This window comes from Octopus sinensis, linkage group LG7, assembly GCF_006345805.1.
Source record: "Octopus sinensis linkage group LG7, ASM634580v1, whole genome shotgun sequence".
Lineage (NCBI taxonomy): Eukaryota > Metazoa > Mollusca > Cephalopoda > Octopoda > Octopodidae > Octopus > Octopus sinensis.
In genome coordinates this window covers 63,167,105-63,175,767 of record NC_043003.1, presented here as the reverse complement: position 1 = coordinate 63,175,767, position 8,663 = coordinate 63,167,105, and the positions used below count along the sequence as shown (strand labels likewise).

General features: G+C 40.2%; 1 long non-coding RNA gene across 1 annotated transcript in view; it reads right to left on the bottom strand.

Annotated features, from left to right (window-relative positions):
- Window positions 1–3,673, bottom strand: part of LOC118764097 — a 55,517-nt gene extending 51,844 nt beyond the window's left edge. The window contains exon 1 of the long non-coding RNA XR_004999888.1: window positions 3,567–3,673. This is a non-coding gene — a long non-coding RNA (uncharacterized LOC118764097). The remainder of the gene's footprint in view (window positions 1–3,566) is intronic.
- Window positions 3,674–8,663: the final 4,990 nt, after the last annotated feature.

Below are 8,663 nucleotides of genomic sequence, written 5' to 3'. Positions count from 1 at the left end.
GCCAAGCAAGAACCAGCTCTGAGAAATACCAGAACTTTTAATAGTTTAGTCAGATGACCAAGGATACCCCATGATATTTTTTCAGGGACTTTCTTTAATTCCTTAATCTGGTTTTTGGATACCTTTAACTGGACCCACTCTGCTGCTAACATTCAGGTTCTGATAAAGGCACTGAAGAACTAATGTGTCATATTAAACTATATCTAGGAGCTTAGTAATCTCCGAATATAATAATGAATGCAGTGTTTTTATATATTTGTATATATATATATATATATATATATATATATGTCCAGAATCACGCCAGACATGGAGGAGGAGAGAAAATAGTAATTCAGTGAAGGAGAAGTAGTGAGAGTAATAACCCTGACTGAGAAGTAGTGAGAGAAAGTAATAGCAATGAGAGAAAGGAAGGGGTGATAGATGAATAAGGAAGGAAGGGGTGGATAGAAAATCAGCGTTTCAACTCTGTGTGAGTATATGTGAATGTTTGTATGTGTGATTATTATATACCTTATTTATGTATAAAATACTACAATTAGCTGTCATTATTGATGGCACATGGTCAGATAGTAATTTAAGAGTCATGAAAGTTGATTGGTGATGTTTTTCTTTTTACATTACGGTTGATGATATTGCAGAGACGGTGACTTCTGCTGTGCATGGACTCTTTCCAGGAGCAAAGGCCAAGCCACAAATATGCTCCCCACCTTTTCACTCATGAATATGCCACAAAGGAGTGATGAGTCAATGCATTCGTAGCATCCATGAAACCACAGGTGATACCATATATTGTTTGTGTATAACTGTGCATATCTACCCTATGGCCCCTCCTTCCATATTTTCTGTCGGGTTTACACCCTTAGCCTTTTTTCAAACACTCAATGAAATACCTCCACAATGCAGTAGGTGACATCGTGTAATATCATTCAAGCGTAATAGACTGTGTTCTTTGAATGTGAGGGACACGAAAGGACATGCTTAGAATAGGCTTTCACTCACAAGAACAATCTAGGATGAAATACACATACTGCCAGGGTTAGTCGATTTCAAGGTACAAAGGCGTGTGTGGTATGTTAAATGGATTGCTTTGTTTAGGTTTTGGTTGGATGATCTCCGGGTTGAGAGATATGGATGTCTTATTAAAATCTTGGTTTAGAAATGAGAAAGAGACAAGGTCATTTAAGAAGCATTGTGTCAGTTATGGATATGGATGAGAGTAGGTGAAGATATGAACTGGGACAAAGTGCTTAGAAATTGTTAATATTTCAGCTTCTGCTCTATTGATTCCAGTGCAGGAAGTATACAGGTGACAAATATAGATGCAGGTATCAAAGTCACTGAGTATGATGACCTCAGAGAGAGCTGGGGACTGACAAACAGACAGACGAAGATAAACACAGAGAGAGAGTTGGTGGGTGATATATATGTTCTCAATGTATGATGTGAGATAGTTCAACAATTACTGGTGGTTATAAGAGTTTGAAAAAGGGTTGAAATAACTGATGGAAAGGAGAGGCTTTCATCTAAAATAATAAGAAGGAACCTTTATGTAATCATTCCACCATCTAGAAAGAGCAGCCAAATATCTCTTAAATCACATACTACCTTCTTAAATAAGGAAGGACATATCTGATAATAAATGACAGGTTGGGATTGATGTAGATCAATTGATTGTGGGCTAAGCTGAGCTAAACAATAACTGCTGAGAATGGAAAGGATTGAAAGAATGGTAAGCATAGACACAGGCATTGCTGTGGAGTTAAGAAACTTGCTTTGCACCCAACCCCATCGATTTGTGTTTAGTTCCAGTACAAGCACCTTGGGCATCTGTCTTCCACTATAGCCCAGGATAACCTTTTGCTTGTGCATGGATTTGGTAGATGGAAACTGTGTGAAAGCCCATCATTGTGTGTATGTGGTTGTGAGTGTGTGTCTGTGTGTGTGTCTCTATGTTTGTGTGTGTATGCCTTTGTGTATGTGCATGTGTGTCTGTGTGTGTGTGTGTATCTTTGTGTTTGTGTGTCTTTGTGTGTGTGTGAATGTATCTTTGTGTGTTTGTGTCTGTGCTTGTACTCCACGCTTCTTGACAACCAGTATTGGCTTATCTACAACTTTGTGACATAGCAGCTCAACAAAAGAGACCAACAAAATAAGGACTGGACTTAAAAAATAAGTCCTGGGGCCAATTTGCTTAGCCCTTTGAGGCAGTGCCCCAGCATGACCAAAGCATGATTGAAACAAGTAAAAGATAGAAGATAAGGTACTTCTTGTTCTTACTGTTTGTTCCTTCTCAAGCCATGCCTGGCTCATAAGGGCTTGTGTCCTGGTTTCATTGGCATACAGGTTCCCCCACTGGATGGGACATCGGTCCATCGCACGTGAGCTGCAAGATGCAGGAGGAAAGAGTGAGAGAAAGTTGTGGCGAAAGAGTCAGCAGAAGTTCGCCATTACCTTCTGCTGGAGCCACAGAGAGCTTAGGCATTTCACTCATAAACACACGCATCACCTGGTCTGAGATTCGAACCCACAATCCCTCGACCAATGAGTTCGCTGTTCCATTCACTAGGCCATGTGCCTCCACAAGGTACTTCTTAAGGAAAGTAAAATATAAAATATAGACTGGACATCATTGTAGGTTATTGACAGAGGTGGAGAGATTTGTATCACAGAGAAGAATAGAATAGCAAATGTTTTGTAGTGGGAAGGTCAAGGTTGGACTGTAATTTATGGAATTTGGTACACAAGGGGGAAGCAACTACTACAATGTAGACTTATGTTCAAATATCAGAAAGATTTGGGTTGGTGAGGCTCTAATTATAAAGAAATGTATTGATTTGCCATTGTATGATTAGTGTATGTTTGATGTTCAAAACTGTGCACCAATAAAATATATCATCAAATAAACAGGAAATAAGTGTTATATTATTAGAATATTATCTAGTAATCAGAAAAGCTTGATATTTAATATACATCAATACATGTTAGATGGTGTCAAATATTTCGTTGTTATAAGCGTAACTTAACTAAAATCAATTGTATATTTCTTCTGTTTGCAAAGAAAATCTCTGCTGAACACCTAATTTATATTCTAATTATTTGAATAATGTACAAACTTAAGAATTTTAGTGTAGTTGTTCTTTATCAATTGAGAAGTCATTTAATTATATTTCCATCAATATAACCTTGAGAGGTTTGCTTTGATTGCACTTAGTCTATATGTGAATTTCTATAGGGAGGAATAATGCTTAAGATACAACAATAAATAACCATTCATATTTCCATTTAATAAAAATAAATAAATATTTATTGATCCACGTATGTTTTAGATATTTTAGAAGGAAGTTGGTAGGTCTTATTTCCGATATGTTTATATTTTGTCCTTTAACAAAGAATCTAATTGACAAAAAAAAAAACACAAAGTGAATGAGTTCTTCATTTTACGCTGCATATTTATTTCTTTGTAGTGTTACATAACAACAATAACAATACAGTCGTAACAAGTATATTTTCAATTCAAGAAATCCACTTTAAACAACAAAAAACAACAAGCTCTTAATACATACCGTGTTCAATTTATTCGCATTTCTTTGTGCATTAACTGCCATATCAGAAAAATACTCTGTTGAAAAACACATTGCTTTTCAGCTACAAAAAAACTCCTCTTTTGATTAATATAATAAACCACAATGACAGCATTGGGAGTTTTCTGTAATGTGTCAAGTATGAAATAATAACACCAGAATCAAGAAAAGATTATTAATTAAAGGAAAACCAATGTTATTTTCTTCCCTCATTGTCAAATATTTCAACACAATAACAACAACAATCTGAAAAAGCACTCAATGACCAGTAACATATTGACATGGAGGTTTATCTCTGCTTTACATACATACATAAATATATGTATACATGTACATATCTATCTATCTATCTATCTATCTATCTATCTATCTATCTATCTATCTATCTATCTATCTATATATATATATATATATATATATATGTATATATAGCTCATCATCAGCTATATACTTATATATATATATACATATAGATATATATATATATATAGCTCAAATTTGCCCTGTTTATAATTATACCCTATGTTACATATGTGTATATGTGTGTGTGTGTATATATATATATGTATGTATATATATATGTATGTATATATATATATATGTATGTATATATATGTATGTATATATGTATATATATGTATATATATATATATATGTATATATATATATATGTATGTATATATATATATATATATATATATATATATATACACACACACACATATATAGTGATGGATTCTCCTGTCATTAGACAATGTACGAGGGTTTGACAATTTCTTACCAAACAATTTATTTATAGTGATCAAATGTTTCTGTAGACATAAGCTTATTCCCTCCATCAGATTGACATTACCTGTATGGGTGCCACATGTCAGATGTCGAAATGATCGCAGAGCAACATGAAGATGAAGTGCTTTGCTCAAGAACACACCACAGCGCCCAGTCTAGGTGTCAAACCCACAATCTTGCAATTGTGAGTGCAACACCTTAATCACTAAACCAGGCACCTTCACACACACACACACACACACACATATATACATATATATATATATATATTATATATAATTCATCATCATCATCGTCGTTTAACGTCCGTTCTCCATGCTAGCATGGGTTGGACGGTTCGACCGGGGTTCTGGGAAGCCAGAAGGCTGCACCAGGCTCCAGTCTAATCTGGCAATGTTTCTACAGCTGGATGCCCTTCCTAACGCCAACCACTCCGTGAGTGTAGTGGGTGCTTTTTACGTGCCACCTGCACAGGTGCCAGGCGGGGCTGGCAACGGCCACGGTCAGATTGGTGTATTTTATGTGCCACCGGCACGGAAGCCAGTCGAGGCAGTGCTGGCATCGGCCACGAGTCGGATAGTGCTTTTTACGTACCACCAGACCAGAGATCCTGGCTGGTTCAATTCGATTTCGATTTTGCTTGCCGCAACATGTCTTCACAAGCAAAGGGGGTTGGCATGGGTGCCTGTCGTACGGTCGCATTGGAGTATTTTACGTGCCACGGCCACGAGTCGGATAGTGCTTTTTACGTACCACCAGACCAGGGATCCTGGCTGGTTCAATTCGATTTCGATTTCGCTTGCCCCAACATGTCTTCACAAGCAAAGGGTGTTGGCATGGGTGCCTGTCGTACGGTCGCATTGGAGTATTTTACGTGCCACGGCCACGAGTCGGATAGTGCTTTTTACGTACCACCAGGCCAGGGATCCTGGCTGATTCAATTCGGTTTCGATTTCGATTTCGCTTGCCCCAACATGTCTTCGCAAGCATGGGGGGTTGGCATGGGTGTCTGTCGTCGGATGAGGTTCTATATCGACTTCGCTTGCCTCAACCGGTCTTTGTGTCCAAGGGAGGAAAGGCATTCATAAGTGGGCTGGGCTCACTTGTCCTGCCTGGTCTTCTCACGTACAGAATATTTCCAAAGGTCTCGGTCTCTGGTCATTTCCTCAGTGAGGCCTAAAGTTCGAAGGTCGTGCTTCACCACCTCGTCCCAGGTTTTCCTGGGTCTACCTCTTCCATGGGTTCCCTCATCACTGCTAGGGATTGGCACTTTCTCACACACCTATCTTCATCCATTCTCGCCACATGACCATACCAGCGCAATCGTCTCTCTTGCACACCACAACTGATGCTTCTTAGGTACAACATTTCTCTCAAGGGCTAACGCTCTGTCGAGTATGTACACTGACATTACACATCCATCGGAGCATACTGGCTTCATTCCTCACGAGCTTACGCATGTCCTCAGCAGTCACGGCCCATGTTTCGCTGCCATGTAGCATGGCTGTTCGTACACACGCATCATACAGTCTGCCTTTTACTCTGAGCGAGAGGCCTTTAGTCACCAGCAGAGGTAAGAGCTCCCTAAACTTTGCCCAGGCTATTCTTATTATAGCAGTTACACTTTCAGCGCACCCACCCCCACTACTGACTTGGTCACCTAGATAACGAAAGCTATCAACTACTTCTAGTTTTTCCCCCTGGAAAGTGACAGAAGTTGTTTTCTGCAGATTTTCGGAGGTTAATGCTCCCGAGCATCTGCCACATACAAAAACTATCTTCCCAGTTAGCCTACCTTTGACATTGCTGCACCTCTTATGTGTCCATAGCTTACACTGGGTACATCTTATAGAGTTTCTACCTACACCTTTTCTACAGATCGAGCAGGGCCATCTTCCTGAAGATATTTGTGGATTGTCTACCTTTCTACTTATAGTACTTTGGTTTTAGCTAGGTTGACTCTAAGGCCTCTTGATTCTAAACCCTCCTTCCACACCTGGAACTTCTCCTCCAGTTCTGATAGTGACTCAGCAATAAGAGCAAGGTCGTCAGCGTAGAGGAGCTCCAGGGACAGCCTGTCTTGAATTCCTCCGTAATTGCCTGGAGTACTATGATAAATAGGAGGGGGCTGAGTACTGAACCCTGGTGGACCCCAACCTCTACTTTGAATTCTTCTGTGTACATGTTGCCAACCCTAACCTTACTTACGGCATCTCTGTACATGGCTTGCACAGTCCTCACCAGCCATTCATCTATCCCTAGTTTCCTCATTGACCACCAGATAAGGGATCGGGGGACCCTATCAAAAGCTTTCTCCATGTCAACGAAAGCCAGGTACAGGGGCTTATCTTTGGCTAGGTATTTCTCCTGCAGCTGCCTTACCAGGAATATAGCATCAGTGGTACTTTTCCCTGGCACGAACCCAAACTGCATCTCATCTAAAATAACTCTCTCTCTAATTAGTTGGGCTATGACCCTCTCCGTAACCTTCATTACTTGATCCAACAGCTTGATACCTCTGTAATTATTTGTATCTAGGGCATCACCTTTACCTTTGTAGCAGTTGACTAGTATGCTGCTGCACCAGTCATTGGGTATGACTCCTTCTTGTATCACCTGGTTGACTATACGGGTGACTAGGTTATAGCCGACACTGCCAGATATTTTGAGCATCTCTGCAATAATTCCTGATGGGCCTGGGGCTTTCCCTGTCTTCATGCTTCTAATTGCCTTAGCTACCACGGAACTATCAACTCGGATAGCTGGTCCCTCTGTAGGGTCAACATTCGGCAGACTCTCTTTATCCCATTCATTTTCCTCATTCAGTAACCTTTCATAGTGGCGTCTCCAAGCTTCTCTCTTTGCATCCTCATTTAGCGCAAGTGAACCATCCTCCATGCGAACACATTTCTCTCCTACCACATCACGATTCTCTCTCACACACTGTCTTGCAACACGAAATACCTCAAGTCTTTCATCCTCACGGCGCAGGACATTGGCAAATTTTCTCTTATCTGCTTCCCCTCTGGCTAGATAGACCTGTCTCCTAGCTTCCCTTCTGGCAGTCTGATACCCTTCCCTGCTACCACCGTTCTTCCAGGCCTTCCAAGCCTGTTTCTTTTGTCTAATAGCCCTGTCAACAATATTGTTCCACCACCACGTTATTTTGGGTCTTAAGGGGACTTTGCACCAGCCACAGATCTGATTCAAAATGTGACTGCGTGTGTACCGTTGGGGATTTTTTTTTCCTCTGTCTTCCCTTCTCTGGACTTTCCTTCTCCTATGTTTCCGACGAAGAGCTTCTGTCCTCCAATAATACTATATTTGTTCCACGTCCTCGCGTTGTTGTGTTTTTTGTGCTTTCTTATTTGGATTAACTATATACATATATATATACATATATATACATATATATATATATATATATATGTATGTATACATACACATGTGTATAAATATACATTGAAGACCTGTTGAGGCAAGTGAAAATCAAACCAAATCAAAATAGATGAACATCAATGGAATTTGTATCTTTGTGGTACCAGTGCCGGTGGCACACAAGAAAACCATCCGAACGTGGCCGTAGCCAGTACCGCATCGACTGGCCTCCGTGCTGTGGGCACGTAACAAGCACCATCCGATCGTGGACGTTCGCCAGCCTCATCTGGCACTTGTGTCGGTGGCACATAAAAACACCATCCGAGCGTGGCCGTCTGCCAGCCTCGTCTGGCACCTGTGTCGGTGGCACATAAAAAACACCATCCGAGCGTGGCCGTTCGCCAGCCTCGTCTGGCACCTGTGTCGGTGGCACATAAAATCACCCACTACACTCTCGGAGTGGTTGGCGTTAGGAAGGGCATCCAGCTGTAGAAACACTGCCAGATCTGACTGGCCTGGTGCAGCCTTACGGGCTCCCCAGACTCCAGTTGAACCGTCCAACCCATGCTAGCATGGAAAGCGGACGTTAAATGAGGATGATGATGATGATGATATATATATATGCATATATATATGTATACATACACATATGTATATATATATGTATACAAACACATATGTATATATATGTATATATCCTCTGTAAAAAATATAAATCCGAGAGAAGACTCATACTCTAAGATATGGAGCAGTACATATTAAATTTAATATGTATATATATATATGTGTGTGTGTATGTCTGTCTGTCTGTATATATATATATATATATATATATACACACACACACACACATGTCATATGCATGTTTATGTATGTATGTGTGTGTGAGTGTTTGTGTTAGGCTGCACTTTT